The 13057-nt window shown below is 44.0% G+C and overlaps 1 protein-coding gene across 5 annotated transcripts in view; it reads left to right on the plus strand.

The window, feature by feature from the left end:
- The window catches only part of LOC124776586 (pumilio homolog 2), a 592179-nt gene that overhangs the window by 288470 nt on the left and 290652 nt on the right, over nucleotides 1-13057 (plus strand). The window lies entirely within an intron of this gene.

Genomic DNA, 13057 nt, shown 5'->3' on the forward strand with positions numbered 1-13057 from the left:
TCATAATGACCGTATTTTTTTCTTCTCTCTCTCTCTCTCTCTCTCTCTCTCTCTCTCTCTCTCTCTCTCTCTCTCTCTCTAGTATTCTCCGAACGATAATCATCTAAATGAAAAATTTCATTACAGAACTGAAATGCCCTTCAGAATCGACGTGAAACGCAGAGACGAAATGATACCCGCTACCTGTTGCTGCAAAGGCGTCAGATAAATACGTCTCCATGGTGACTGGTAGCCAAGTGTTGCCCTGACAACCTGTAGCTGTCTGTTTCTCGCTAGATGTCGGTGTATTTGCGCTGTTTTTTGCTCTTAAATGGTCTTGCTTTTTGCTTCGTCTCGCGTACGTTTTTATTTGTAGCTCACTTTCTGAAACCGCCAATAACGGCTTCAACAACAACAACCACCTATTGCTGCTAATAAAAGACGATACTGTTTTCCTGTAGAAGCATGGAACTATTAATTCAGGTATACCACATTTTCCCCACCTTATTAAGTAGTGTGCAACTGAAAATTGTAACTGTCAAATTCTTACTATCTACTCTTTATGAGTGGATGAAAGCTAATAATTCAACTGTTCCCTAAGCATTTCACACAGTTAATGGCTCTGTCTTTCTCGGTGGTAAAGATACATGTCAACGACGTCTGTTGAATGGGGGTTCGAGGGAGACACAATGGCAGAGATTATCCTAGTCGCGCTTAGAACAAAGATGAATCAGTTCCATTTGGTTGGGAGTAGCTTAGAATATCGCCAGTGCTTTGTACTAAACACCAAGCAAAGTCCGTGTAGTCTGGTTCTTTTGCATTCCAAGAGGTGGCCTCTTTGATTTTATCACACTACCATTTCTAGCGCATTGATTATTGTTTTCCCCACGTGTATCGCAAAAACACCTGTGCTGGCCTTCTGTAGTATGATTTAGTTACTTAAAGGAAGCCTTGTTGTGCTGTGATTATTAGAAGTGTGAAAAGACAGGAACCAAAAAAACTGTTTCGCAGTTGTTTTGGCGTATATTACACCGTGTGTAGTGATGAAAGGTGGCGGATTCAGGTGATGACTCAGTATCTTTACGCTTTTGAGGGTGGTATGGCAGCTCGTCAGCATTGCGTTTTCCACGGGGTGTGATCGCTTAGTTAAGTTAGATGATTTTTAAAATATATGCAATCAAAATCAATGTTGGTTTCGGTGCTTACGGAAAACGGTAATGTACTTACGTATGTCTATCTGTGGACATACAAAGAATTAACTCGTTTAGATAACTGACAGGCGAAAAGTTCTGAGTGAAAGCGTGCCACGATTACGGCGGTCAGAGCGCGTCCGCCTGTGCAAACAGCGCTTGTGTCGTACATGATACCCAGAGTTAGTTTTTTTTTCCCGTACGTGGCAGGGATGAGAATTTCTGGAAAACTTTGAAGCGGACACTTCATACTTTTTCTCAAGGTAATATATTGCGTCACAAAACACAATAAACAGTGCCCAAGTGGTGCAAAATATTTTTTCGCATTTTAAAGTATTTCACTGGTGGCTGAAACGTGAACTAGTAGGTTAAGTAGTTAAATTCACAAGTCTCCATACGTGATTTATTTACTGTTTACCTTTCATTGTGGTGTTTATCCAAATATCATAATGTATGGCTTCCTCCCACCTATTTCTCGCCCAGATACTTTTGAAATTCGTAACCTGAATTTTGTCTGAGAGCATGTTAAGCCGGTATCATAGATCCTCATTCCTTGTTCTTTCATTACCAAAAGTTCATGTCGTTGTCTGTAACACCTTATCTGTTGGCACACAGTCATAAAATCTGGTCCACGTTGATTATTGCTCCACATTCATAAATATCCGTGAAGTGACGGCGAAAAGTATATCGTTGCTTTGTATTGAGGAGGAACTCGTTAAGCCAGCCTTAATCATAACAAAAAACGTCGTGGATTTACTAACGAACTTAATCTGCTGTATAACAAATATGCTCCCCCAAAGTCCGGAAAAGTGAGAAGAAAACCTGTACCTTGGCTAACTGAAGAATTAAAACAATCATGAACCTGGGGCACTGTACATCGCGCATACAAACTACGCAACCCCCCACCCCCTTGAAAATCAAATTGCTTTCAAGCAGAAGCGCAATAGTCATTCAAGCTGTGAGAAAGGCAAAACTCAGGTATGCCCACGCATTTACCAACAAATGAAATAGACCAGCTATCCTATTGAAAAACCTGCGTTGTCTTGGTATACCCAAAGTAAAAGCTGTAGCTGGTCACTACATCCCAACCAGTACTTTACATTACCTACAACCACAAATGAACGACAGATAATCACTGATTACTTCACAAGGGATAAGACTTTGGCCACGAAGAATTCTATTTATATCATTTTAATTGCAGTACCGTCAAAAAGAACGAGCCATCATGCTTATCACATCACGATGGCATTACTGTCCAAGTGATGAAACTTATTGACTCACTACTGCCCATGTTTTCCCTGGAAACGGGGACTAGTTAAACTACTACCTAAAAAGGACGTTGCCACAGCTCTATCTGATTACTGACCTGTTAGAATTCTTCCTGCAATGCCCAAAGCTTTAGAATATACAGTCCACGACCAGCTAACAGACGAACTACAAACAACTTATTTGACTAATACCAACCAGTTTACTGTAAACATCACAGCGCAACATCTGCCACAATATGGATAACAGATGAGCTGAAGCTTGCCATGGATGCACAAGAGGCAACTATCATGTGCTACGTAAACTTCAGCAAAACCTTTGACACTGTCGACTTCAACATTTTACTTGCCAGGCTTAAGCAGCCTAAATTTCTCCCGAAGTGCAGTGCAGTGGTTTCTTTCATACCTGAAGTCACACCAGTAATGCCTCTTGCCCGGCACTATAATAATGGAGACAGGTAGTATCAGGCGTCCCCTAGGTTTCGGTATTGGGTCCTATACCCTTTTCATTGTACATAAATGACGTGTCACCACATGTATGCTGACTTACAGTTGTATCTAAGTGCAAATACAGTAAACCTCAAGAGAGCTATCTATAATCGCAGTACCGACTTGTGTGCGCTATCAAAATAGGAGCAGTATATACCGTTAATGCTCAACCCATCGAAAATCCTTGTTATGGTGGCCATGGACGCGCTAATGCCTCTCGTTTATTTTTCCTGAAAATTGTGACAGTTTAGAGTACTACATTTTTATTTTATATTCGAAAATAAAACGAAACATCCTACTGTCAAACGACATATTTATTGAACAAAAAAAAGTAGAAACAACATTCAAAAACAAACACAAGATCTTGAAGAAACTTCTGAAATACAATGTATGTCAAATCTCAAAAAAGATACAATCAAGAACTTTACCGATTACACTCAAACAAATAAAATAAATACAAAGTTCAGGAATAGTACCCACACGTAACAGTCGAAAAATGAAAGAACTACGAAAGTGCTATTTGCCTTTAGAGGCGGTGAATAACACAACGATTCAAACTATACCCTTCTTTATTTGGGCAATCTAGGCACTCGTAAATCGTGTCTGTTCGTTGTCCTCGGCGGCGCATAATCTGCACTTTTTTCTCGGTGTTTTTGATTTTCCAGTTGATTCTGGTTTTACCACATGTTGGGGATTTCTGACTGGCCGTTCTACCTGCTTTTGTGGCAACAGTGCTCTTATAACACTGAGTCTGAATTCTTGGAGGGGCATTTTTGATCCAGAATATTTATTGTGCAGGGCATGTGCGTTTGTCAGCATCATTTCCATATAGTGGATAAAAAGTTTCTTGTGCCAGCGTATGGATTTTCGTTCCGAGAGGTAATATGATATCTGATCGTGCCGATCAACTCCCGACATAAATTTATTGTAGTTTACAATGGCCAAGGGTTTAGATTTCGTCTTCTTTCATTTGTTTTCAACGTCAACCATTTCATTTGTAAATGCATTAGAAATGTAGCAAACCTCCCTCTTATCACGCCACTTACCTATCGTAACTACTTCCGCAAATCTGGCAACGGCTTCACCTTTTCGTAATTTTGCCCTGAGCGTATACTTCCTATACTTCCTATTCGTCCTCAGAGTTCCTGTGCAGTGAGTTTTCTCAGCCACGAGCAACTTAGGCAATGCGAAGCTATTACGGTAATTGTCCACGCACACGTGGTGACAGCATTCAACTTTTCATCCAGTAAATGAACAATTTTTTGCGCATGGCCTCTTCCTCTTAAATCTTACATCATGCAGTGTATACCGCGAATTTTAGGACCATTCCAGTGGGAGTTGTAAAAAAAAATAGCTTTATGCCATATTTGTGCTTTTTATTTTTGATGCATTGGCGGAAAGGTAATCTTCCACGCCAAAGGATCATTGATTCGTCCAGTGACAGCTCCCGTCCAGGGTAGTACACTTGGCACATCCTTCCATTGAAAAAATTGATGACTGGACGTATTTTATACAACCTGTCGGATGGTTTTGGTTCGCCCTGTAGTGGATTTTCAGAAAAATGCACTGCACGTAGTATTAGAAGAAAACGATTTCGTGAAATACTATCGGCAATTCCTTTCACGTGAAATAAAGGGTCCTTTATCCAATAATCCTTGAACTTCCTCATCTTTACATTTCCAATGTGCAGGAAAACTTCCAAGAACACTAACAATTCGCCAACCGTCACATTTTTCCAAGAATTTATTCGTGATTGTTCTTTGCTTCCCATAGAAAGGAATCATTCAATTGCGTTTCGATTTGTTCCTTCTACAGCTTTCAATAGAAATTCGTCCGTCAAAAGACGAAAATAATCTAAGGGAGTGTTTCCCGCTGGTTGAATTAGCAGTCCCTCATTTTTTATAAACGGGCAGTTTACCATTGTAACTGGCTCGCTTTTCCATGCAACACTTGTATCAGCTACATTACCACTTGTTAACACTTCTTCTGCCCTTTCCCTGTCGCTTGGATTCACAGCCATTTCTACAGTCTCAACTAAAGCAAACTCAGCTCCGTCAGACTCTTCACTGGATTCCCACCCGTCCTCCCCACTGGGCAATTCCGTTTCCGAATCGCTTTCTTCTAATATTCGTAATAATTCCGCGTCCGTTAGTTTTTGTACGTTTATTGTGTCCCGACTTTACGTTTATACACTCCTGGAAATGGAAAAAAGAACACATTGACACCGGTGTGTCAGACCCACCATACTTGCTCCGGACACTGCGAGAGGGCTGTACAAGCAATGATCACACGCACGGCACAGCGGACACACCAGGAACCGCGGTGTTGGCCGTCGAATGGCGCTAGCTGCGCAGCATTTGTGCACCGCCGCCGTCAGTGTCAGCCAGTTTGCCGTGGCATACGGAGCTCCATCGCAGTCTTTAACACTGGTAGCATGCCGCGACAGCGTGGACGTGAACCGTATGTGCAGTTGACGGACTTTGAGCGAGGGCGTATAGTGGGCATGCGGGAGGCCGGGTGGACGTACCGCCGAATTGCTCAACACGTGGGGCGTGAGGTCTCCACAGTACATCGATGTTGTCGCCAGTGGTCGGCGGAAGGTGCACGTGCCCGTCGACCTGGGACCGGACCGCAGCGACGCACGGATGCACGCCAAGACCGTAGGATCCTACGCAGTGCCGTAGGGGACCGCACCGCCACTTCCCAGCAAATTAGGGACACTGTTGCTCCTGGGGTATCGGCGAGGACCATTCGCAACCGTCTCCATGAAGCTGGGCAACGGTCCCGCACACCGTTAGGCCGTCTTCCGCTCACGCCCCAACATCGTGCAGCCCGCCTCCAGTGGTGTCGCGACAGGCGTGAATAGAGGGACGAATGGAGACGTGTCGTCTTCAGCGATGAGAGTCGCTTCTGCCTTGGTGCCAATGATGGTCGTATGCGTGTTTGGCGCCGTGCAGGTGAGCGCCACAATCAGGACTGCATACGACCGAGGCACACAGGGCCAACACCCGGCGTCATGGTGTGGGGAGCGATCTCCTACACTGGCCGTACACCACTGGTGATCGTCGAGGGGACACTGAATAGGGCACGGTACATCCAAACCGTCATCGAACCCATCGTTCTACCATTCCTAGACCGGCAAGGGAACTTACTGTTCCAACAGGACAATGCACGTCCGCATGTATCCCGTGCCACCCAACGTGCTGTAGAAGGTGTAAGTCAACTACCCTGGCCAGCAAGATCTCCGGATCTGTCCCCCATTGAGCATGTTTGGGACTGGATGAAGCGTCGTCTCACGCGGTCTGCACGTCCAGCACGAACGCTGGTCCAACTGAGGCGCCAGGTGGAAATGGCATGGCAAGCCGTTCCACAGGACTACATCCAGCATCTCTACGATCGTCTCCATGGGAGAATAGCAGCCTGCATTGCTGCGAAAGGTGGATATACACTGTACTAGTGCCGACATTGTGCATGCTCTGTTGCCTGTGTCTATGTGCCTGTGGTTCTGTCAGTGTGATCATGTGATGTATCTGACCCCAGGAATGTGTCAATAAAGTTTCCCCTTCCTGGGACAATGAATTCACGGTTTTCTTATTTCAATTTCCAGGAGTGTAGGTTCTGAAGGGCTCGCCTTGTCACGATTGTTTTCCATTTTCAGTCCCACAACAGAGAAAAACTGTAGGAAAAAACGCGAACCGCACCTGTAAAAATTGAAGAGAATACGTTCTTAGAGTTCCTGCGCAATAAACCACACCGAATATCTGTGCCCGACTAAACCGTGGTGCCTCGCAACAGCTGAGTCTCTCGCCGCACCGGCGTGTCTACGGCATGTGCACCAGTATCGGCCGGGCGCGCATAAAAAGCAGCACTCACATCGGTTTTTAATTGTCCTCAGGCTGAAACCGCTTAAAAAGTATCAGTCAAAATCAAATTGGATTATTAATTTCCGTGTGACTGGCGCAAAACATGTTCAGTATGCTGTCCACCGTTTTCTGCAACAAGTTGAAATCGAGAAACAGCACGTTCCACAACTGATCGAAGAGTTTCCGGAGCCACGTTCAGAATGTATTCGGCAATACGTGCCTTCAATGCTGTTAAGTTTGCAATCGGAACACCGAACAAAACATCTTTCAGATAGCCCCACACCACAAGTCACACAGGTTAAGATCAGGTGATCGGGACGGCCAGGCTATAGGGAAATGATGGCTGATAAATCAAGCATTTCCGAGAAGGCGCTTCAGCAGCTGCCTAACTGGATTTGCAATGTTCTTAGGTGCGCCACCTTCCATAAAAATGATCCTGTCCACGCTGTTGTAGAGCTGGAATGACGTGGTTGCGCAAAAGACACCCATAGAGCTTACAGTGACGGTACAGGTAACATGACCGGAAGCACAAACCCGCACTACACGGTGACCTTTTCACGATGAAGTGGTACTGGTTAATTTCCGTGTGGATTTTTCGTTGCCCTTATTTGACAATTCTGTGCATTGACTATCGTGTCATATGGAAGTGGGCTTCGTGCAAGCAACAAAGGTCTCTCTTGCTGGCAGGTCAACAGGAAGCGACCCGTGCATATGGGCAATTTTGAATGGATAGCAAAGAAGGATGTTTCGTAAGATTTTAAGCACCGTGCTCACCGGTATGTCCAATGTTCGGGCAATTCTCCGTGCACTACACGTTTGCACACCACCCCTCGTCTCCTGCATTGCTGTGGCCACTGCTTCCACTGATGTCGAATCAATTTGTTTCCTCCCTCTACCAGGTTGCAAACCAAAAGAACACGTCTTTTCGAATCATTTTCTCCAGACGCACGGCAGTCATTTTCACAGCCCGGAACTTTCGCGGAGTGATGTGTGCTGTCATCATTCTTGTAATACAGCTCTACAAGCAGAGTGCGATCCTGCATTGAGACAGTCATGACGAATGTCGCAGACGCGAAAGGAGGAAAAGCCGGGTACCCGGCGTGTTTATACAAACCTGAGTGGGTCGTGCGCATGACAGGTATTTTCATTTACGTGTTGTCACATACAGCGCCGTCTATTGATCCATTTTCACACTATTTTTCTTCTTCTGCCATACGTTTTCGCCGTTCTCCGATAATATTCCGTTGCAATTTGACGTCATTCTATCCAATGGTATTATTTCTACAGCGTTCTTAAAGTTTAACTTTCATTATAGAGCCAGAGAGTGGAAACTTGAAATTTGGAGAGGGTGTTGATGTTATGCTGTAGGCGTCGTTGAAGAAGAGACTTTAAGAAATTCCACCCGTGAGAGTGATATAACGGATGAATTATTTTTTTTAAATATATCGCTATTAAAGCAATTTCGATGCTACACCTACGAAACTTTTTGTTTTCTCGGCCAAAAACAAAGAAATGCGTGTTTCAGTATTTTTGCAAATTTAAGCCCAATGGGAGTGAAGTAGGGGATGAAAGTTTTTATGGAAATATTTCATTATACAATCATTTTAAAAATTTGTATTTGGTTTCACTGTTTATGGAAACTTAACCGCTAAGGGGTAATAGGTGTGAAACATTTTATGAAAATATTTAATTCTGGAAGCATTTTTAAGCTAAATCATCAAAACTTCGAAATTCATTCCCTCAGGTTGTGAAATATGGTCAGTGATTCATTGACTCATCCTGGCACACCGCGAACTGCAAAGGATAAAAACTTTGAGGAGGGCGTGTGTCCCCTAAGGGGATGAAATATGAGATGAAATTTTAAGAAAATATTTCGTTATAATAATATAAAAAATTTTAAACATAAATATACGAAAATTTGCATTTCATTTTTCGGTGAGACACAAAGATGTGTGTGTTAGGATACAAAGGTTTCAATGGAAAAATCACCACCAAAACTCTGCAGACGTGAAACGATTAGGTGTTTCAGTTTGTGAACAACTAAAAATTTGATTAAAGAAACGAAGAAGTGCAGGCCATACACTCCACGCGAGCGACGTAGCAGGCGCTAAGCTAGTCTTTTCTATAGATAACAATGAAACATACTGTACGTTTCGGGATGTTGATGACAAAGCTGTAGTTAGACTTTAAGACAAGTTACGAAATATTATATAGTCCCCAAACCAAACAATGTACATCATGTGATCAAAAGTATCCGGACACCTGGCTGAAAATGACTTAAAAGTTCGTGGCGCCCTCCATCGGTAATGCTGGAATTCAATATGATGTTGGCTCACACTTAGCCTTGATGACAGCTTCCACTCTGGCAGGCATACGTTCAGGAAGGTTTCTTGGGGAATGGCAGCCCATTCTTCATGGAGTGCTGCACTGGGGAGAGGTATCGATGTCGATCAGTGAGGCCTGGCACGAAGTCGGCGTTCCAAAACATCCGAAAGGTGTACTATAGGATTAAGGTCAGGACCGTGTGCAGGCCAGTTCATTAGAGATGTTATTGTCGTGTAACCACTCCGCCACAGGTCGTGCATTATGAACAGGTGCTCGATGGAGTTCAGAGATGCAGGCGCCATCAATGTAGGCCTGTGCTGTGATTGTGCCACGCAAAACAACAAGGGGTGCAAACCCCCTCCATGAAAAACATGGCCAAACCATAACACCACCGCCTCCGAATTTTACTGTTGGCACTGCATACGCTGGCAGATGACGTTCACCGGGCATTCGACATACCCTCACCCCGCCATCGGATCGCCACATTGTGTACCGTGATTCGTCACTCCACACAACGTTTTTCCACAGTTGAATCGTCCAACGTTCACGCCCCTTACACCAAGCGAGACATCGCTTGGCATTTACCGGAGTGATGTGTGGCTTAGGAGCAGCCGCTCGACGATGAAATCCAAGTTTTCTCACCTCCCGCCTAACTTTGATAGTACTTGAAGTGGATCCTGATGCAGTTTGGAATTCCTATATGATGGTCTGGATACATGTTAGCCTATTACACGTTACGACCTTCAACAGTTGGCGGTCTCTGTCAGTCAACAGACGTATGTTTTGGGGGGTGTCAGGATACTTTTGATCACATAGTGTAACTAATGGAAAATTCATTTCATATTAGTTTTAAGAATCGTTGTAAAAATATTTCTTAAACTGTCCATTATACGTCGTCCGTCTGCCGCGCGGGTAGCAGTGCTATCTAAGGCGTATTGCCACGGTGCGCGCGCGCGCGCGCGCGCGCGCGCGTGTGTGTGTGTGTGTGTGTGTGTGTGTGTGTGTTGGTTAGTTTAAATTAGATTAAGTAGTGTGTAGGGACCGATGACCTTTCAGTTTGGTCCCATAGAACTTACCACAAATTTCCAAATTTTTCATCGTCCGTCCAAGAAGTTCTGAAGACTGATTTTGTTCCTAGTACACAAGCGACGTCAGCGCGATAACTACGGTGGCAGCGTTGAATTAACAGCTGTTAACGACGAATGTGAATTCGAACAGTCTATTGTGAAAAGGCAGTGTTACTAGTGGAATCTCGCTAGTAACAAACAAATATTGAATCACACTTTTAAATAAAAGTAACATATTTTTAATCATTATTCGCATGGGAAGTCAAGCATTTACAATAAATGAAAATTTGGTACAAATTCCCCCTTAGGCTGATCCAGAACTTCAAATTTGAGTTTCTGAAGCGTTTCAGCAATGTGGGCAGCAGTATGCGGACGGGCATTGTCGTACGACACAGCACCTTTTGACAGCAATCCTCGACGTTTGCTTCGAATTACAGATTTTAGCCTGGCAGTAAGCATCTTGCTGTTTATTGTTGTGCCCCTTTCCCCATAATGTTCCAGTACTGGACCTCGTGCGTCCGAAAAAACCGTATGCAGCAGTTTCCCTGCAGACGGTTGGGTCTTGAAATTTTTCTTGCACGCCGAATTTGGATGTTTCCATTCCATACTCTACTGTTTACTCTCCGGCTCTAAATGATGGATCTATGTTTCGTCACCAGTAATGATCCTGTCTAAGTTGTTGTCCCGTTCTATACCGTAGCGATCCAAATGTTTTTGGCAGATTTCCAAGCGCGTTTGTTTATGCAACTGTGTGAGTTGTTTTGGGACCCATCTTGCTCAGACTTCATGAAGCCCAAGTCTGTTGTGGAAGATTTCGTAGGCAAAACCGTGGCTAATTGGCAGACGATGTGTCACTTTATATAAGTACGAAGAAAAACTGAGGGGCCCACTCCGTAAGGTCCTCTCGTTCGATATGGCAGTGATGATGTCCGGACCGGATGCGCTGTCTGCTTACGGCCTACAGCGGGGAAAGACTCGGCATTGAATTGTGCTGCGGCGGCTGTTGCGGAGACGGTGCGGCGCGCGCGGGGTGCTGTGACAGGAACCGGCTGGCGGTCAGGCCTGGCTGGCGCTGTCAACGGCCCCGCTCTCGGCTTTGTTCTCACCGCGCACCTGCACGCCGCCTCCGCTGCTGACCTCTGATGCCCGGCTGCCAGAGACGCGTCATCCCTGCTGTATCATGTCATAGCCACATTAATGTCTCTCATTTTCGTTAAGCTTTCTCTACAATTTTTCCATTCCTTTTGGTGAATTTAATATGTAACTACTTTCGCGTTATGCGGTGTCTGTGTGTGTGTGTGTGTGTGTGTGTGTGTGTGTGTGTGTGTGTGTGTGTGTGTGTGTATCGCGGCTTTGTCTCCCCCGCCCCAACTTTCACCATACCTTACTATCTTATGATGATGCGTTATGTCTTTCAGTTGTAAATATCGTAAGTAGTTTTTTAATTTGTACTGTCGTGATTTAGAAATTCGTCGCACTTCCATAACGACGAGAAAAAAAAATTAATGTGTAACTAGCCACATTGCACATATAATTGAAGAATTATTCTAATGAAAGAAAACACCACCCATTTGATAGTGTAACACCAACAGACATAACATAAACTATTAACAAGTTAGGAGGCAGTCTGAGCAGACTACTCACAAGGAAAGTTTTTAGATTCGAGCGAAATTTTGTTTACGGGACCATTACATGCCTCTCAGTGTGCTGGTGATCGTCACTTTCCTGCACGACTCTGCAAATGTCTCCAGACGTCAAAGCAGATAACTTAATTATAAATGCAAGTGAGAATTCAAAGCAATATCAGTGACTACGAAAGACACAGTGAAGAAAAGCAAGTTGATCATGTCATAACTGCACGTTCTGTATCATCAGTGCTGAACGCCATGTCAGTGACACTTCAGAGGTTGTCCACAGGTTTTCCAATATCATAACCAGAGTTCTGCCATGCAGAATGAAATATTGGTCTGTATACTTCTGCAGATAATTGAATTTAAATGACAGTGCATTTTCTTGATGAAGAATCTGCCACGTAATTTTGGCTGCATGTTCCTGGAATGTAGCTTAAGTAAGTCTGTCCCCCCCCCCCCCCCCCCACACACACACACTGATTATCCAGAAAATTATGACCACCTACCTAATTGCCGGTATGTCCACCTGTGGCATGGATAACTGCAGTGAAGCGTTGTGGCATGGAAGCGATGAGGCCTTCGTCGGTTGCTGGCGGTAGTTGGCGCCATATTCCCCACTCCCCGATAGACACAAGTGTCACCTAATTCAGGGGAGGGAGCCATGAGCTCTGACGTCACCATGTTCAATCACATCCCAGATGTATTCGATTGGGTTCAGGTCTGGCGACTTGGGGTGGTCTTTAAAAATACAGATAATTCTGAATAGATTTTATTCTATGGATCCTCTTTCGAAGTATGTATCTGAAGCACGTGGGCAGATTCATTTTTTATTAATGAAAAAAAAGTGAAAATGAATAAAAGGGTCACATTATTATCAAATAGATCAATTTGCTTAGGGCTAGTTTTTTCAAGTAGGCTGCTTGCCTTACTTATTATCATTGTATTGCTCTTTAGTTCCTTTTGGGTGTACAATTCACAGAAGTAACAACCTTACAAGTGTTTCCATTTTGTGTGATCTGGAAGATGTGAGACTAGGCACAAAAAATCTACTGCTTTGATTCCAAGAGGTAATCATTTTCATAACCATTCCAAAGAGACTTGAATGGTAAGAACGACATCAGTTTTTGTACAGTCGAAGGAGCTATTAAATTTTCAACTGAGCCAGTTATAGTCATTAACAAAAATTTTCACACAGTGCTTATATATGATGGCGTAACTGATCAATCAGCAGTGTGTGCTCACAATTGA

This window comes from Schistocerca piceifrons, chromosome 2 (assembly GCF_021461385.2).
Source record: "Schistocerca piceifrons isolate TAMUIC-IGC-003096 chromosome 2, iqSchPice1.1, whole genome shotgun sequence".
NCBI classification, from domain to species: Eukaryota; Metazoa; Arthropoda; class Insecta; order Orthoptera; family Acrididae; genus Schistocerca; species Schistocerca piceifrons.